This window comes from Hakea prostrata, chromosome 9 (assembly GCF_041222555.1).
Source record: "Hakea prostrata isolate BN-2017 chromosome 9, UWA_Hpros_2, whole genome shotgun sequence".
Lineage (NCBI taxonomy): Eukaryota > Viridiplantae > Streptophyta > Magnoliopsida > Proteales > Proteaceae > Hakea > Hakea prostrata.
This window is the reverse complement of record NC_142608.1, coordinates 38,578,634-38,588,855: the sequence shown is the minus strand read 5'-3', so window position 1 is coordinate 38,588,855 and position 10,222 is coordinate 38,578,634. Positions and strand designations below refer to the sequence as shown.

At 38.7% G+C, this 10,222-nt stretch overlaps 1 pseudogene; it reads right to left on the bottom strand.

The window, feature by feature from the left end:
• Positions 1 to 5,477: 5,477 nt before the first annotated feature.
• LOC149005207 (cysteine-rich receptor-like protein kinase 44 pseudogene) lies at positions 5,478 to 5,932 on the bottom strand (annotated as a pseudogene).
• Positions 5,933 to 10,222: the final 4,290 nt, after the last annotated feature.

Genomic DNA, 10,222 nt, shown 5'->3' with positions numbered 1-10,222 from the left:
TCAATACAGAGTTTATGCTCAGCCACCTCCCCGTCGATCCTCGGCATGTCTTCACCGACCAAGCGAAAACATCAGAATTCTTTTTTAGAAACTCAGTGAGCTCTGATTTGAAATCTGCTTCTTGCTCGGAACCGATCATGGTACCTTGCTCCTTCTGGTCGGGATTGAAGTGGGTTCTTTCTAGCTTTTCCACTGGTTCAGCTCTTTGCAAGGTTTCTTCATCACGGTCGTCCCTGACTTCAATGGTCATGGTCGAGTTCGTCCTTTTCTTTTTCCGCATGTAGTTGTTGTAACTTTGCCGGCTACTTTTCTGGTCGGCTACACATTCTCCAATTCCCTCAATGGTCGGGAATTTCATCTTCATGTGTAGCGAGGAGACCACTGCTTCAAGTGCGCAGAGGGTTGGTCGTCCTATGATTGCATTGTATGCTGATAAATCTCGTACGACCATAAAATTAGTCTGTACGATTCTATCTCGTGGGTGCTCTTCAATCCGTAGCTCTAATCGGATCATTCCTTCTGCTCGGGTTGATGATCCCGTGAAACCATAAAGCTGGGTTTCGCATGGGACGAACATATTTTCTTTTAGCTTCATCTTTTTGAACGCGTCTAAAGATAATATGTCCGCTGACGATCCAGTATCCACTAGGACTCTATGGATTTCAGTTCCTTCCAGGAGAATTTTCACTACCAAGGCATCATCATGAGGGATTGTGATATCCCGTAGATCCTTGGAAGAGAAAATTATTGGCTCAGTAGATATATTTTTATGGGTTTCAGTATTCCCAATATATCGTACTTTTCTTTTTGCTTGTCGATTTGATTCTTCTGTCGGACCACCAAATACAGTATGGACTGGAGATCTTTTTCTTTGTTTTTCATCCGCCTCAGGTCGGCGTTTGGCCGGACTTCTTCTTTCTTCCCTGTGGCTCGACCTTTCTCTCTTCGGGACAGGGTTGTCCTGTGGTCGGCCATCTTCTTTAGGTTGGATATACTTCTTTAAGTGTCCTCGAGAGATTAAGTTTTCTATCTCCGTCTTTAGATTTTTGCAATCGTCCGTCCAATGGCCGTGATCTTTGTGATATTCACAATACTTTCGTTTATCACGTTTTCCTGGCAGTGCTCGGATTTTATCCGGCCACTTCATATGTCCTTGATTTTTGATTTGCATCAAGATTTCGGATATTCTTGTATTCAATGGTGGAAGATTACTAATCTCTTGCTTTTTTGGGGTTCTGCTCGAGCTTTCGAAATTTCTGCTTTTTTATGACATCTTTCATTCAGTTCCGCATATGTTTTTGGCATATCTTGCAGTAGTCGCTCTAGCAATCCTTCATGAGTAATTCCTTGGTATAACGCATGAAAGGCAATTTTCTCGTCCATGCTTTCAATTTGCATGGTAAGATTATTGATCTTTGAAGGAAACTTCGGATAGATTCCGTTCTACCTTGTTTTATAGCAAACAAAATGTCTTCTCTTTTCTTCAATCCAACTCCTCCCTGGAAGCGCAGCACAAACACTCGCCCTAGTTGGTCGAAACTCATAATCGAACCGCTTGGCAACGCCAAGAACCAGTCCAATGCGGAACCGGTTAAAGAGGCTGCAAAACTTTGGCACATGGCGGCCTCATTATGCTTATAGATTGACATGGTCGACCTGTAGCAAGTGATGTGATGTTTTGGACATTGTGATCCATCGAACAATATGAAAGTTCGGCATTTGAAGCTTTTCGATATTTCGGCCTCAAAGATAGCTTGGATGAAAGGATCCTCTTTTAGAAAAGCATATAGCTCATCTTTCTTTGGATCGTTTAACTTGTTTACCTTCTCGTCTAACTCTTTGATTTGTTTGCTCAAACGCTCTTCCCGCTTGCTCGGTCCGGACTCAACTCTTTTGTTTTTTGGTTCTTTGAGAGGATTGTTGCTGCTTCCTCGATCATTATCTTCGTTGATCAGAGGATCTTTATTTGGAATTTCTTTCTCAGATGCCAGGGACTTCTCGCCTACCTTCTCTTTTAACTTTTGTCCGTTTTCTAGAGATGGTCGAGGAGTTTGATCGGGAATGACTAGGTGGTTATTCTTGCTTCCCTCAAATACTTTTTGAGTATTTTTAGGGTCTGCATTCGGGGCAATTATATGACCCAAGGCCATCCTGACTAGTTCATTCAAGGAGGATATTTCCTCTCGAAGCTTTGTATGTCCCTTCTGGAGTTTCTCAACTTGATTTGCTAATGCTCCTTGATTCGGGTGTTCGGGGTTTTTCTCCCGTTGATCGAGATTTTTCTCCACCTGGCCGGGATTAATCTCTACCTGATCGGGAATTACCGATTTTTCAGGTTGAGGGTTTCCCTTCGAAGTATCATCATCAACCTCCTTTTGGTTTACGACCTTCGCCTTTGATCGCACCATGACTTTTTGATGCAGTTCCATGCGTTGGAAGTCATGCATGACCACCGCTTGTTCATTGTGGGAACCACGTTTTGAAATTGAAAAATACATCTGTAATTTCTCAACAAAGTGTCTCTTCCCTTAATCTCCATAAAACCCAATAAATAATCACCGGAGCCATGTGATTTGATTTTTGGGACAGAATTGATGGAGCATAAATAATAGCAATTTCATTATTTAAATGATGAACAATACCAGCAGTGTAACTATGCATGTAGCATTGAAAAAAGATAATGAAAGCATACATGTACCATGATATTTGTCAACAAAATTGGATTCTTAGCATACTTATGGTCTTTTTAGAGTCATGCCAAAAGCACGGTGGCCATTTTTGTAAATCTATTGAGGAACCACAAAATCTCATAAAATGAACTCGATCATGGTGCTGTAGTTGCTGAACCAGACTAATCTATCACCTCATCAATGTAAGGTAAAATATCTTAAATCAATGGATTTTCATCCAATGAAGCTAAAACACTTTTCAATGAAAGAAAGTGCATACTTTATGTAAGACCCAATTCAGTTTTCAATCAGATCCCTAGGATATAATCTCCCGGAAAGAAAGAGAAATAACTGAAGTCAATTATATATGTTCTGAAGAGAAGTACCTACATCACCTCCATGGTTGATGTTTGATCGTTGATGAGATGGGAGAGAACTGTAATGTCGAAGTTTCCTTCAAGCATGCTGTTAAAAATCCTGGTCCACAGCTATCATGTTGAGCTTCAACGAGTCCATTGCAGTGATGAAATTCTGCACACACTCAGCCACGCTTGCCAAGGATCGTTGACGAATAAGCAGCAGCTGCTGCTGCCAGGTGTTCAACGGTGGCAGGGACATACATCTCCCGCTCGCTCGTTTCTTTGGTAGCCATTGCATTTGAATGCCAGGACTTTAAATTTGAATGTATAGGTTTTGCTTCGGCAGAGGTGGCGGAGCATGATCACAGGTGGAATGCGTGGAAGGCTAGCTTGAAGCATAATTACTTCAATAATTGCTGGGCCATCATCTCATCCTTGCTGCTGTGCTCTTGTTGCTTATCCTCCCTGGTTGATGCTTGATTGTTGATCAATCATACTCTTCTGAAGATAGGAATTTTTGTTTAATTGATTATTCGTATCGTACAAAAGTCATGAAATCCTTGACCAGTAAAACGATATGCATGAGATCGACGGTAATCCATCTCTAAGTCTTCAGTTCTTCAAGTAGTCACTGATTTCAATAGAGCAGTAGTAGATTGACACCAAGCTCTAGCGTTATAAGTGCATATCTATCTTGCCAATAACAACAAAATCTCTGCCCAGATGATTCCGAAGCAACAGCGATGGAAATCAAGAAGACCATACTCAGTTAGGATTAAATCAGAGGAAAAACGCTACCGCATCCTGGAGAGCAGCAATCGCTGAAGTATTACTTCCGGTGAGGCTTCTCTTTCCTTACATCTAAAGGGTATTTTGTATTTTCACAAATCAAAGCATGTGGTTCTCTTCTCTGCAATGTGATTTTATGAACACCAAAGCACCCAATGGTTCTGAATATACGAGTTAGTTTACCAATTTAAAAAAAGGTAAAGTGTGAATCATACTTCAAAAAAGGAAAAAATCCGATCGCATCTGTTTTTCAGAAAACTGAGGGAGTTCCCATCTAATTGATTTTGCAATCTTACGTTTGGGAGCAACGGAAACACTTATGGTTGGATTACTCAAAAGTAATTTGAAGACAATATTACCTTACAAGGGAATTTGATCACCTCATTATTATTCAAGAGGCTTGATTTAGCATTCGTGATATGATCTGCACGGTGGCTTTTTGATCAAGATTCCCACAGACGGCGCCAATTGTTGATACGGAATCTCGCTCGTCCTTCCCTGTCACGAACCTGCAAGATACGAGCTCGACCTTGGGGGGTCGAGGTACGTCTCCGACGAACAAGTCAGTACCAATAATATGATCTCAACTACTCAATAGAGAATTCAAGTAATTGATCACAAGAAGTATGAATACCTGCCTCATAGTGTTTTACCTGAGGTGTTTATATAGAGTATAGTGATGGAGTTATATTTGGAATATGACTCTAATGAGAGTTGCCATAGGAGAGTAACTCTTTGGGAGAGTTCTTTAACCTAACTGGAACTCCTCTGTGGTTGTTGGTCGGTAGGACTCTACCCTTGTGAGGTTTCTTATCCTGTTAGGTGGATGCTGTTTATCACTCTGGTCGGTCCTACCATGAACCGCTTGGTCGAACTTTACTAAGTATCGAACCTGGTCGGATCGTGCAACTGCTGGTTCAAACCGGGAGATATAGAATGACCATTTTATGACATGGTTGAACACATGATGAAGGGTTCAACTATGGGCAACCAAGGGAGGCTTGTTTGGGTAGTATGTTGGTTGTTTTTAGATGAAAATATATTTGTTTTTTTCCCCTTTTTAATTTTTGTTTTGTGTTTTTTTAGGTTTTTTTTTTTTATTTTTAAATTTAAAATTTTTTTTTTATTTTGAGTCGGGGGAAAAATAAAAAAAAATTACTAAAGGAGATTTTTTTTTTAATTTTTATATAAATATATTTCTCCCCAAAAAAAAGATTTTTTTTTTTTTTTTTTTTTTTTTTTTTTTTTTTTTTTTTTTTTTTTTTTTTTTTTTTTTTTTTTTTTTTTTTTTTTTTTTTTTTTGTTTTTTTTTTTTTATATTAAACCTTGAGCATGTTTTTACAGGTTCATTTGCTTGTATTGTCAAGCAGAATTTTGGAGCAACAGTATGAAAGGAGGACATACCTATCTGTAAAATGCATGTGGATCTACACGTAGGCATACAAAATGTGTATACATTTTCTTTTTTCTTATTTTGGGTAAGCCAAAATATGTATACATGGGTACCTATATATTTGCAGACACTGTTGTACATGTATGAGCACTTGGTCTAGAAAACTAGCAAGAAGAAGACATTCGCTTCATCCCCATTGCGGAATAGTAACTCATCAGAGCCTTGTGGTAGTAATCCAAACACCTTGTAGTTGGTATTTCTCCAACACTATCGAGCAGACAAAGCAGAAAGTGAAATTTCATTTAGTGACTTTGTTTCTGACTGATTTGCAGATGGACCTGAAGATTCACCCAGGCTGCTAGCCCTACCCATTACAAAAGCTGCTGAGGTAGGATGTGGGAGAGCGGCAGAGTTGCTATTGAGCATGAGAAAAACAGTGGCCATTGTGGGTCTGTTTGATACATTTTCTTGGACACATAACAGTCCAATGTGAATGCATCTAATCACTTCAGATCTATCATAATTTCCTTTAAGATTTGGATCAATCAATGACAAGGCTTCTCTCTTCGTCCATTTCATCCAAACCTACAACAATATATCAACATATATACATTAATTAAAACAAAATTTTCATATTTGCATAGATTTAGTTTTAGAGTTCAGAATTTGCTCAATGGTTGATAAGTGTTACGACTTACATAGCTGAGAAGGCCACCCTCCATGTTTCTAGTTAGTTGATCTGAATTTTGGTTTGGTCGGCCGGTCACGATCTCTAATAGCAAGACTCCAAAACTGAACATATCCGTTTTATTTGAGACTCGCCCATGCATTACATACTCTGGTGCCATATATCCACTATATTTCATTCGGTATGAATGAGTTCAAGATAATAAATATGTTACCCTACCTATGATCTTTAATCAAATATTCTCAAATTTTCATTTGAAAAATCTGAAACAAAGTACGACCAATGGGTTCAAAGAACTTGAACTGACTATGTTCCAACAACCCTTCTGGTAATGGTTTGAGATTTGTCAGATACAAAGAACTTTGCCATGCCAAAATCTGCAATTTTTGGATTCATCTCCTCATCTAATAAAATATTACTGGCTTTCAGATCTCGATGAATAATCTTAATTTGAAAGTCTTCATGGAGATATAGAAGCCCTCGAGCAATCCCTTCAATGATATTGTAATGTTTTCCCCGGCTGAATTGCAGACTTTCAATGGATCTATATATATATATATATATATATATATATATATATATATATATATATATATATATATAATGAAAAGAAAAAAAATATAAAGTTAAAGTGTCAAATCAATGCTGTATAAGCTCATCGGTGTCAAAATATAGTGGTAGCTATTTCTTGATGTCTACAAAGATTCAAGATCAAAGAAAGGAGGAAGAGAGCTAAACCAAAAATAAAGTGGTCAAGACTTTTATTTGGCACTAATTCATAAATGAGCAGTTTTTCTTCTCCTTCAAGGGAGAAGCCAAGAATCATGACAAGATTCTTATGCTGCAATTTGGCTGCCAGTTTCGCCTCATTCACGAATTCTACTTCACCCTGATTAGAAGTTTTCGGGAGCCTTTTCACAGCCACTATTTGTCCATTTAAAAGGATTCCCTGAGAGTAAAGTATAAATTTTAGCAACACAAATTTTAAATTACTTGTATTTGAAATCTGAACATTGTATACTCTAACATAGTGTATTAAATAAGAGATACCATGTAACCTTGTAAACAGTTCCAAATCCTCCTCCGAGCTTATTTTCAGCTGAAAAGTCGTTTGTGGCAGCTTTTATTTTATCAAAGATGAATTGTATGCAATCACCAATTGTAATCTCAATCTGATCACCTACATTTAAGTAGAATATGTAAATCTACTCAGTAAATTTTTCACAACAGATAACAATTCAATGGAAATGGATGCAAAAATGGGCGTCATGAATGTTGGATTTTGTTTTAAAAGAAAATAATAATATAATATATGATGCATCCAAAATCTGCTCAGCCCTTAAATATCCTCGTGATGACCTGCAAAACGAAAGCGTCAGATGTGGCCCGACCGCTGGGGTCGGGAGTCCACCTCCGAAGGCTAAGTCAGTTGATGAACTTAATCACAAACGGCTCTGCTAGAAGCGCAGAGCTAAGGAATGAAGAACTGGGAAAGGTGATCTAGATAGCAGATCGCTGATAGTTTTGGTCTATCAGTATGTATCTGAACCTGAGTCTCAGATAGTATTCTTTTCGATCCCCTCACCTTGTATGGTAGTGAGGTTTATATAGAGTGTACCTTCGAATCTCCTTCGTTGGATGCACTTGAGCCTTCTTCAGGTAGTCGTTGGATCTTAACTGTTAGATCCGTTGAGCAATAGACTTCTACTAGTTTGGACTAGTAGAGGACTCCTGAGATAACCTTTAGGTTATGTGATGGTTATCCCTTCGGTAATGATTATCCGCAGCCGTCAATTCGAGTCTGCCATCATTAGGGTAATTACCCTAATCCATAAGTAGGATTAAGGCACGCTTGCAGCCGAATAAGCTTTCTTCTTCAGCAAGTCATCTTCTAAATTCAGTTCCCTCGGGAGCGAGTCGGTTCTCTCCGTCTCGACCGGGGTCGAGGGTCGGACCAGGTATGAACCCGGTCTGATCATAATCTCTCCGTATCAATATACTATTTAGATAAGTTTCAAAATCATTAAAACTCTATCTCCCTAGTTTTGTTTTAGGACTCTTGTTTATTCTTACTCTATAGGACTCTTCTGGATGTATATTAGGTGATTTAGATTACCATATGTGTTTAGTCCCACATCGGATTGAGCTAATGATTATATGATTATATATACATATATAGCTCCTAAGTGGGGTGTATGTTGGTAGAGAGTTACGTGTGGATCATGCGTATGCAACAAGCTGGACCGAGTCGGGCGTGGTTGCGGTAGTGGTCCGTAGACCCTAGTCTAACCAAGCCATGGGGCACTATAATATTATATAAATAATATTAAGTGTCTATGATGGGACTTGGATCTAGAAAACCTGGTTTTGGGTTTTGTAGTAGAGAGGTGACTGATCATATAGTCACAACTCTTTGTAGGTGACCTTATGTACATATGTAGCTCTTTGAATGTGTCCATATGAGCCTATAAATAGAGGTTAAGCTCTGAACGAAGGATCACTCGGGTTTTGGTGAAAAACAGAAATTCGAAAATCTAGTGTTAGAAAAATTCCAATTTTGTTTTCTTCATTCTTGTCCTGTGTATTACTTTCGGATCTCCTTTGCAAGTAGATTCTGTTGGAGTGCTGCCTTCAGATCTAGGAGTTGTTGTATCTTGGAGGTGAGAACGTCAAGGTCAAACCCAGCAGCATAAGAGGGGGTGTTCAAATACCTTAAGGAAAAGTACTGTTCGTACACCTCAACTCACCCAGTTCGAGTTCGTGCTAGTTTTCCTTTCACTCATTCTACTACATTCAGGTAAGTGATTTTGACATAAGGTATACTTTATACATTCGTTTCTCCTTGATTTTGTTATTGGTCTGTCTATACTGTGCCTCTGATCTTCTGGTTCTAACAATGAATACCACTTAATAATTTTACCAAAGACGCTATACTTGATAATGGAGATGATAATGAGCCAAACCTAGTTGCACCCAGATTATAACTTGGTATTTAAAAGGTGAGAATGAATTTGGAAAAGCTTATCATATATAGAAATTTCCCACACATGCTATGTCACATCCCACCCGTCGGTCTCGGTTACCCGCCCGACAACCCATGGGTGCGATTCGTGATCCAAGGTTTTAGTCTATCAACAATATTTAAGACAAATACAGATAATCATGAGCAAAGAATATTCAATAATTGAATTAAATGAATTACAGGAGCCCAAAATGCTCCAATATCAAAGGAAAGAAATAAAGAATAAAGGATAAAACAAAAATGAGGGCAGCGGAATAATTCAAAAGTATTTATATCAGTTTCTTTCCAGTTTGTTTCTCTAAGTCAATGAACTTAGACTCCAGTTTTGTCACATCCTCCCAGCCGGTACCCTATCTGGCATACCCGAGAGTGTGATCCACAGCCCGAAGATCAGGTATCAAGTAATCAACCTCCCACATAAACAATAACATAATCATGAACAATAACAATAAAAGTGCGGAAGATAAACCATAGATCCAATAAGGAAAGAATGAATCATAAATAAATCAGAGTACTAGATATAATCAGAGTGTCAAAAACAGATAAGTAAAGTGAGGCAAAATCCCACTCTAAAACCAGCGGAAAAGTAGCTCTAAAAGAGAATAAACTAGATAAAATCTAATCCCAGTAGCAAGTACAATGGGTAACTAAATTGTTCTCCACTTTATAGACAACATCCTTATAAGTATAAATCTCATAAATGGCACAAGGACGCTTCCACTCAATGGTCGGACTAAGCATCGTACGGAGCATAACCACCCGCGGAATCTTCAGTGTAATTGTTGTAACCGCAATCACCTTCCTGGAGATATGCCTCATCGCCTTGCGCTTCTTCATAGGGACCGTCATAATATTCAGTACCTGCAGAATAGTCTAACAAACATTGTACAATAAAGGAATGAGTTTCAAAGAAACTCAGTAAGGCAGTTAAATCCATAATAACATAAATGGCAGGATTTCAGAACAAACATAAATGCAATATGATATGAGACAAGTAATGAATGAATGAATCTAACTCTATGTATGCTGGTCTCTATTGGCAGACATGCTTTAAGTCATAGCACCGTACTTCTTTAGGAAGGTCTCAATCGCTCATCATCAGTTGGTAATGGGTCCGGCATCCCTCGGGACATTCCATGGCTGGGGGTTATGTCACCACTCTCTCACATCACCATTGGTCTAAGTACCGGCGCATGTCAGGGTAAAGCCTAGCCAAATGCAAGTCTTCTACTTAGTTACATCAAGTCAGATCCAGATACGTCCATTCCTCGTCCCTGACGATCCTTTCCGGTATCCTTCACA